The sequence below is a fragment of the Chiloscyllium plagiosum genome, chromosome 42 (genome assembly GCF_004010195.1).
Source record: "Chiloscyllium plagiosum isolate BGI_BamShark_2017 chromosome 42, ASM401019v2, whole genome shotgun sequence".
In the NCBI taxonomy this organism is placed as follows: domain Eukaryota; kingdom Metazoa; phylum Chordata; class Chondrichthyes; order Orectolobiformes; family Hemiscylliidae; genus Chiloscyllium; species Chiloscyllium plagiosum.
The window spans coordinates 4,331,826-4,339,382 of NC_057751.1; the positions used below are offsets into that span (position 1 = coordinate 4,331,826).

At 47.4% G+C, this 7,557-nt stretch overlaps 1 protein-coding gene and 1 pseudogene across 1 annotated transcript in view; both read left to right on the top strand.

The window, feature by feature from the left end:
* The window catches only part of LOC122543034, an 8,777-nt pseudogene extending 4,378 nt beyond the window's left edge, over nt 1–4,399 (top strand).
* A 785-nt stretch (nt 4,400–5,184) lies between these two features.
* LOC122543033 (matrix metalloproteinase-21-like) overlaps nt 5,185–7,557 on the top strand; it is a 61,546-nt gene continuing 59,173 nt past the window's right edge. The window contains exon 1 of the mRNA XM_043681226.1: nt 5,185–5,533. The gene's annotated coding sequence lies outside the window, so the exon portion shown is untranslated. The remainder of the gene's footprint in view (nt 5,534–7,557) is intronic.

Below are 7,557 nucleotides of genomic sequence, written 5' to 3' on the forward strand. Positions count from 1 at the left end.
AAAAGAGACGTAAGGGGCAACTTTTTCATGCAGAGGGTCGTACGTGTATGGAATGAGCTTCCAGAGGATGTGGTGGAGGCTGGTACAATTGCAACATTTAAGAGGCATTTGGATGGGTATATGAATAGGAAGGGTTTGGAGGGATATGGGCCGGGTGCTGGCAGGTGGGACTAGATTGGGTTGGGATATCTGGTCGGCATGGATGGGTTGGACCGAAGGGTCTGTTTCCATGCTGGACATCTCTATGACTCTATGACTGACCTTTCTTGTCTGAGAAAGAGATGGTGATTATGCAAGAGGTGAAGCCGGAATGCTACAGCAAGTGGTATCTACCAGCAGGAAGGATGGAACAAAATGAACCCATTGTCCAGGCCATCGAGAGAGAGGTCCCGGAGGAAACCGGCCTTGTTTGGGACCTGGAAACCCTGCTGAGTGTGGAGGAGAGGGCTCCCCACTGGGCCCGCGTTGTCTTCATGGTCAGAGTCACAGGTTTGCATCTCTCCGTCAGTGTCGAGGGATTGGGAAAGCTGGTGCTGGGTGATACTGAGTGCAAGTCACTGTCAGGTGATCAATGTGACAAGGTGGCAGACTGGGTGGATGAGGTTCAGTGAGTGTGAGCTGCTGCATTTTGATCAGAAAGATAATGAAATAGGGGCGTACAATTCAAAAGTTGCTCCAGGAGCAGGGGCACCTGGATGTGTATGTGCACAGATCACTGAAGGTGGTAGGAGAGGTGAAGACAGCAGTTAATAAACACACAGTGTCCTCAGCTTTATTAATAGGGGCATAGAGTACAAGGTGATGTTGAACTTGTACAAGACCCTTATTCAACACCAGCTGAGGTCGTCTGTCCAGTTGTGTTCAGAAAGATGTGAACACGTTGGAGCGAGAGGACAGAAGAGATTAACAAGGCCAGTTGCAGGGATGAGAAACTTCAGTTGTGAGGATGGGTTGATGAAGTTGGGTCAGTTCGCCCTGGAGGGAAGATGGCTGAGAGGGAGATCTGAGTGAGGTTTCCAACATCATGGGTGGGCTGGAGATAGAGAGAGAGGGAGGGGTTGTTCCTGTTTGTAAAAGAAGCAGGAACGAGCGGGGAAAAGGTTTAAAGAGAGGTGCAAAGGGTGATGGGAGGGAATTGTTTTCACCCAGAGAGTGGTTAGGGTGTAGAATATACTGCCTGGAAATGTGCAGGAGGCAGGGTCAATTGGGGCATTGCATGGTTATTGTGATAGAAATGCTGAGCAGGGATATGGAGAAAAGGTACAAGATTGACATGAGATAGTATAGACACAATGGGCCTAATGGCCTTCTCCTATGCCATACCCATTCTGTGATTCTGAGCAGTGGTGAGGTGGGGTTGGTGCTTTGAGCGTCAAACAGTATAGCACAGGAAAAGGCCCTTCGGCCCATGATGTGTCAAATTAAACTGATCCCTTCTGCCTGCCCTTGGTCCATATCCCTCCATCTCTTGCCTGTTCATGTGCCAATCCAAAAGTCTCTTAAATGCCCCTGCCAGTCTGCACTCCCACCCCTGGCAGCAGGTTCCCCACTCCTACCACTCTCTGTGTAACAAACTCACCCCCTCACATCTCCTTTGAACACTTCCCCCCCTCACCTTATATGCATGCCCCTCTCTGATTAGACATTTCAACTCTCGGAAAATGATTCTGACCGTCAACCCTGTCAATGCATCTCATAAATTTATAGACTTCTAACAAGTCTCCCCTCGGCCTCTGCCACTCCAGAGAAAACAACCTGAGTTTTTCTAGCCTCTCCTTATATCTCCAACCCTCTAATCCAGGCAGCATCCTGGTCAACCTCTTCTGCACTCTCTCCAAAGCTTCCACATCTTTCCTGTAATGTGGTGACCAGCCTTATAAAGCAGCAGGATGTACTCATGTGGTCTTATACTCAGTTCCCTGACCAATCAAGGCAAGCAAGCCATACTCCATCTTTATCACCCTGTCTACTTTCATGGACACTTACATGGAGTTATGTACTTATTAGAATCCCTACCGTGTGGCAACAGGCCCTTCAGCCCAACAAGTCCACACCGACCCTCTGAAGAGTAACCCACCCAGACCCATTCCCCTACCATATATTTGCCCTTGAGCTACACATCCCTGAACACTATGGGCAATGTCGTATCGCCAGTTCACCGAACCTGCACATCTTTGGATTGTGGAAGGAAGCTGGAGCACCCAGAAGAAAACCACGCGGACACGGGGAGAATGTGAAAACTCCCACACAGTCAGTCGTCCAAGGCTGGGATCGAACCTGGGTCCCTGACGTTGTGGGGCAGCAGTACTAAACACTGAGCTACTATGCCACATAACTTGAACCCCAAGATCCCTCTGTACATTAGTGCTATTCAGAGTCCTGCTCTTAACTGTATATATTGCCTTAACATTTGATCTCCCAAAGTGCAGCACCTTACACTTGGACAAATTAAACTCCATTTGCCATTTCTCTCCTCATGTCTGCAACTGATCTGTATCCTGCTGCACTATCCCCAACTTCACCGATCTTTGTGCCGTCTGCAAACTTACGAACCCACCCATCTATCTTTTCATCCAAGTCATTTATGTTTCACAAACAGCAGATGTCCCAGTATAGATCCCTGCTGAACATCACTAGTCACGGACCTCCAGCCTGAAAAACACCCTTTCACCACTACCTTCTCTGGGCAAACCAGTTCTGAATCCATGTGGCCACAACACCGTGGATCCCATGCCTCTTAATCTTCACAATGAGCTTATCATGAAGGACCTTGTTGAAAGCCTTAACAAAACCCATGTAAACAACATCACCTTTGTCACCTCCTCAAAAAATTCAATCAAGTTAGTGAGACCTGACCTGCCCTGTACAAAGCCATGCTGACTGTCCCTAATTAGGCCACCCTTTTCCAAATGTACAGACGTCCTATCCCGAAGAATTCTTCCCAATGGTTTCCCAATGACTGATGTGAGAATCACCGGTCTCTCGTTTCCTGGATTACCCCTCGTTCCCTCCTTGAACAGAGGAACAACATCAGTTACTCACCAGTCCTCCGGGACCTCTCCAGTGACTAGTGAGGACTCAAAAATTTTGATCAAGGCCCCAGTGATCACCTCTGTTGCCTGTCTCAGTAACCTGGGGGAGATACCATTGGGGATGGAAATGTGTTGCTGGAGAAGCGCAGCAGGTCAGGCAGCATCTAGGGAACAGGAGAATCGACGTTTCGGGCATTCAACGTCGATTCTCCTGTTCCCTAGATGCTGCCTGACCTGCTGCGCTTCTCCAGAACACATTTCCATCTCTGATCTCCAGCATCTGCAGACCTCATTTTCTCTTCAGAGATACCATTGGGCCCTGTGGACTTTCCATCTTTATGTTCTTCAAGAGACCCGACATCACTGCTTTCGAGATCTCAAAATGCTGTAGGATATTAGGATGCTCCACGCTGATCTCACTAACTTCCATATCCTTTGAGGTGACTACTGAAGCAAAGTACTTATTTTGGGTCACACCCACATCATCTGCCTCCAAGCACAGGTTCCCTCCTTTATCCTTGAGTGGTCCCACCTTTATCCTTGAGTGGTCCCACCTTTACCCGCACTATCCTCTTGTTTTTAATGTCTGTACAGAATGCCTTGGCTTTTGTGCTTTCGCTTATTGACTTGAAACGGAGACAGTTTTCATACGTCATCATTCAGCTTACTTTGGAGATAAGCATCATTCACAATGAGAATTTTTAGCTGTTAAACGGGGTGGGGTGCAATTGTCATGTCTGAGTGTGAAATTACTGACGCGATTCTGTTTGCAGGAGGAACTCTGAAGAGCATGTCAGAGAGTGATGTCAAATCCTTGCAGGTGAAGTGGTGGGATAGAGTGTCGCCCACTCCCCTCTGAGCCAGGGACATCTTAAATCTCATCTCCATTGCTGTGAACTACAAGGAGAAGTGACTGTGCTCATTGAGATGTCCTGCTCCCTTGTCTGTCACAGGGTCTTGGTGGCCTTTCTCAACAACAGCAATGACCTCTGGAAGCTGGCTAACAACCAGGAGTGGCCTTACTTCACCGTGACGGCTTGCGGCTTGTCCTCTGCCGAGCTCTCGTGCGGCGTCGATGTGGAGCAGGGAATGCCTGAGGGAATCGCAGCTCAGGCTGCAAATACACAGCATTCTGAGTTTGCAGCACACTCGTGCGGTCTCTGGGAAGACCGACAGGGTCTGCTTCAATGTCCTGGTCACCATCGCCCCACTGGAAGGCACGTACAGCCAGTTCCCTCTCGATATCAGCAGTGTGACATATGCCTGGCACCGAGTCCACAATGACAATTTCAAACTTCAGTTGCTGGAGAGGTTGTCCTTCTGTTTTGTTGTGCCTTTCTTGAATTAAAATCTGGTGGGAAATGATGGAGGAGCGACCACTTTCATTGTGTCGATAGACTTCCATCAAGCAACTGGATGCTCTGAACAGGAATATTGATGCTGGGGTGGTGTCATTCCCTTGACCGAAAACACTGAGACGAGAGCACAAAATGCAGCCCAAGTGTTGGTTGCAGGGATGTCAGCATCATCTTTCGATTGGCTGCAACGCAAGGCCACACACTCTTTAACCAAATCGATTTAAATGGATGCATTGGCTGGCTCATAACTCCATCTGAGGGCAGGCAAAAGCTTGCCAGAGCAAATGAGTGAATGTGTGTGTGTGAGGGGAGTGAGTGAACAGGTCCTGGCTGAACAGATGCAACGCCAACGTGGAGTTTGAATGTACTGGTGCAGTGTGTGGTTTGTTGTGGACAGACTTGAGAAATTTGTGTCAGGTCTCTCCCCCTCTTCACTACCTGACCTGAAGCAGATTGTTCTTTAATTCCCTCCTTATTTTTTAGTCAAAGATAAAAACACCAGATAAATTTGTCCCCTCCCCTGTATTAATGGACCCCTGCCTTCACAAGGACTACAGTACCAGTGCAGTGAAGTTCATCAGTCAGTTCAGACTTAAAGATTCAACTGAGGGACACCAGATGACTATGGCCTGGGTGTAAAAGGCCCATGATGTGTTAAATCAGCCATGTCCACATTGAATAGGGGGGGTTAGGCTCGACAGGCTGAACGGCCTACTCCTGTCCCTCTGTTTAACCATGTCCTTGTTCTCTGTGGAGATGGCAGCCTGGAATTGCAAAGCTAACCAGTAGTTGGGAGTTGGAGGCAGTTTCTTGTCTTTAGACATCCTTGTGAAAGGTTTTTCAGGAAGTTAGACTGAATTGTGACTTGTGCTTCCCTGTGTTGACGAAGGGAGAGCTGTTTCTGTTTGAAACTTGCTGGGAGAACAAATATCGGGTTGACAGCTGTTTTTTCTAATTTATGTACCAGAGGATTTTCTGTTGTTGCCTGGATGATGAGTTTTGTCAGTGAATGTGGTGTAGAGCAGCATTGATCCCTTTTACTTCATCCCCCCTGCTGTTTCAGAATTACACAGAGGCAGCCTCGCTTGGATAAGTCGATTTGGACGCAAGTGGGAACACAGTACACTGGAGGATAAAATAACTGTAAGTGTGAGTGAATGTTCACATATTAGCTCTTTGGTATTAAAATGGGATCTTGTTTGCAAGTTGAACGTTCAGAAATTGAGTACTGCCTGTAGTTACCATTGAGTCATTTTGGTCCATTGCAGAGGTAAACTCAAAAGCGATTTACACATGGTCTTCTAAGGTTGGTCGAGCCAGCAATTTGGTTGCATTGGGTTTTCTGTTCTTGGATATAATCACTTCTATCAGAGCTTAGAGTACAATAATTAGTATTCCAGTCTCATCAGGAGATATAGGAGCATTGACAGTGTCAGATAATCATCCAGTTACAAATAGACACCACACACAGATCGTGTGAAATTGATGAATACTGGTTTATATCTCACAACATGGAGGAAGAGAAATTGACAGGGACTGGTACCGAACGGACACTCTGCACAGTAAGTCAAGGGTTCTCCTCCCTGAGCTGCAGGTACAGATAGTTGTGTAGTGTTAATTACAAGCCAATATAAATTGCATTACATTCCATGGAAAACAATCAGTTATCTGGTAGTATCAATCAGGTAATAATTGTAACTGGAGGTTCTGTTCCTCTGCCAGAGCAGGGGCCCCTAGCCCCACTCCCTCCCATTTATCTCTCCAACCCGAGGCTCCCAGCCTCATTCCTGATGAAGGGCTTTTGCCCGCAATGTTGACTTTCCTGCTCCTCGGGTCCTGCCTGACTTGCTGTGCTTTTCCAGCACCACACACTTGACGCTAATCTCCAGTATTCTGGTTTCAATGGGTCTGCAGGGTAGTGTGGATTCTTGTCAGATATCTAGGTGCTACTCAGTCGAGGTAGGCTTTGTGGGGTTTCAGTACCTGAGGAGGCTGGGGATGCCCTCAGGGCTGCTGGAGTGGTGATGCTGTTGAGGAAGGAAGTCTGTTATCAGATCATCTGAGGAGTGTATTCCTTCAGTCTGGAAGCCGTTTAGGTAATGTCTTGTTTTGCTTTTTAGTTCCTGAGCTGGTTGTCGTGAAGTTGAGGGATTATAGAACAAAGAAAGAAAATTTACAACCCAGGAACAGGCCCTTCGGCCCTCCAAGCCTGAGCCAATCCAAATGTACTCTCTAAACCTGTCGATCAATTCCTAAGCATCTGTACCCCTCTGCTCCCCACTCATTCAAGCATTTGTCCAGAATTACATTACATTCCATGGAAAACAATCAGTTATCTGGTAGTATCAATCAGGTAATAATTCTAACAGGAGGTTCTGTTCCTCTGCTAGAGCAGGGGCCCCTAGCCCCACTCCCTCCCATTTATCTCTCCAACCCGAGGCTCCCAGCCTCATTCCTGATGAAGGGCTTTTGCCCGCAATGTTACTCTCCTGCTCCTCGGATGCTGCCTGACTTGCTGTGCTTTTCCAGCACCACACACTTGACGCTAATCTCCAGTATTCTGGTTTCAATGGGTCTGCAGGGTAGTGTGGATTCTTGTCAGATAGCTAGGTACTCAGTCGAGGTAGGCTTTGTGGGGTTTCAGTACCTGAGGAGGCTGGGGATGCCCTCAGGGCTGCTGGAGTGGTGATGCTGTTGAGGAAGGAAGTCTGTTATCAGATCATCGAAGGAGTGTACTCCTTTCGTCTGGAAGCTGTTTAGGTAATGTCTTGTTTTGCTGTTTAGTTCCTGAGCTGATTGTGGTCAAGTTGAGGAATTATGGGTATGCTCTGTTTAGCTAAGAACAGACATGGTTTCTGTGAACAAGTAGTGGGCAGGCAGAGTAGTTTATTTTTCTCCCACAGACAGTCTGACTGATGTTGACATCTGAGAAACTTCGGGAGGGCTAGAATCCAGTCCACGTAATGATTTAATGTGCCTTCAAAATAGTTAATGAACCCATGTATCTGTGCCTTGAATCGGTTTTTACTCCACTTGTGAGAATGCATGTGTCCCCAGCAGTGAACAGGTCAGTTTTTAAACTTTATCTCTCATTCCCATAACCGTGAGGTGATGCTGGGAAAGCTGATTAGCAAGATTATGAATGTTCCTTCTGTGATCTTGACCTT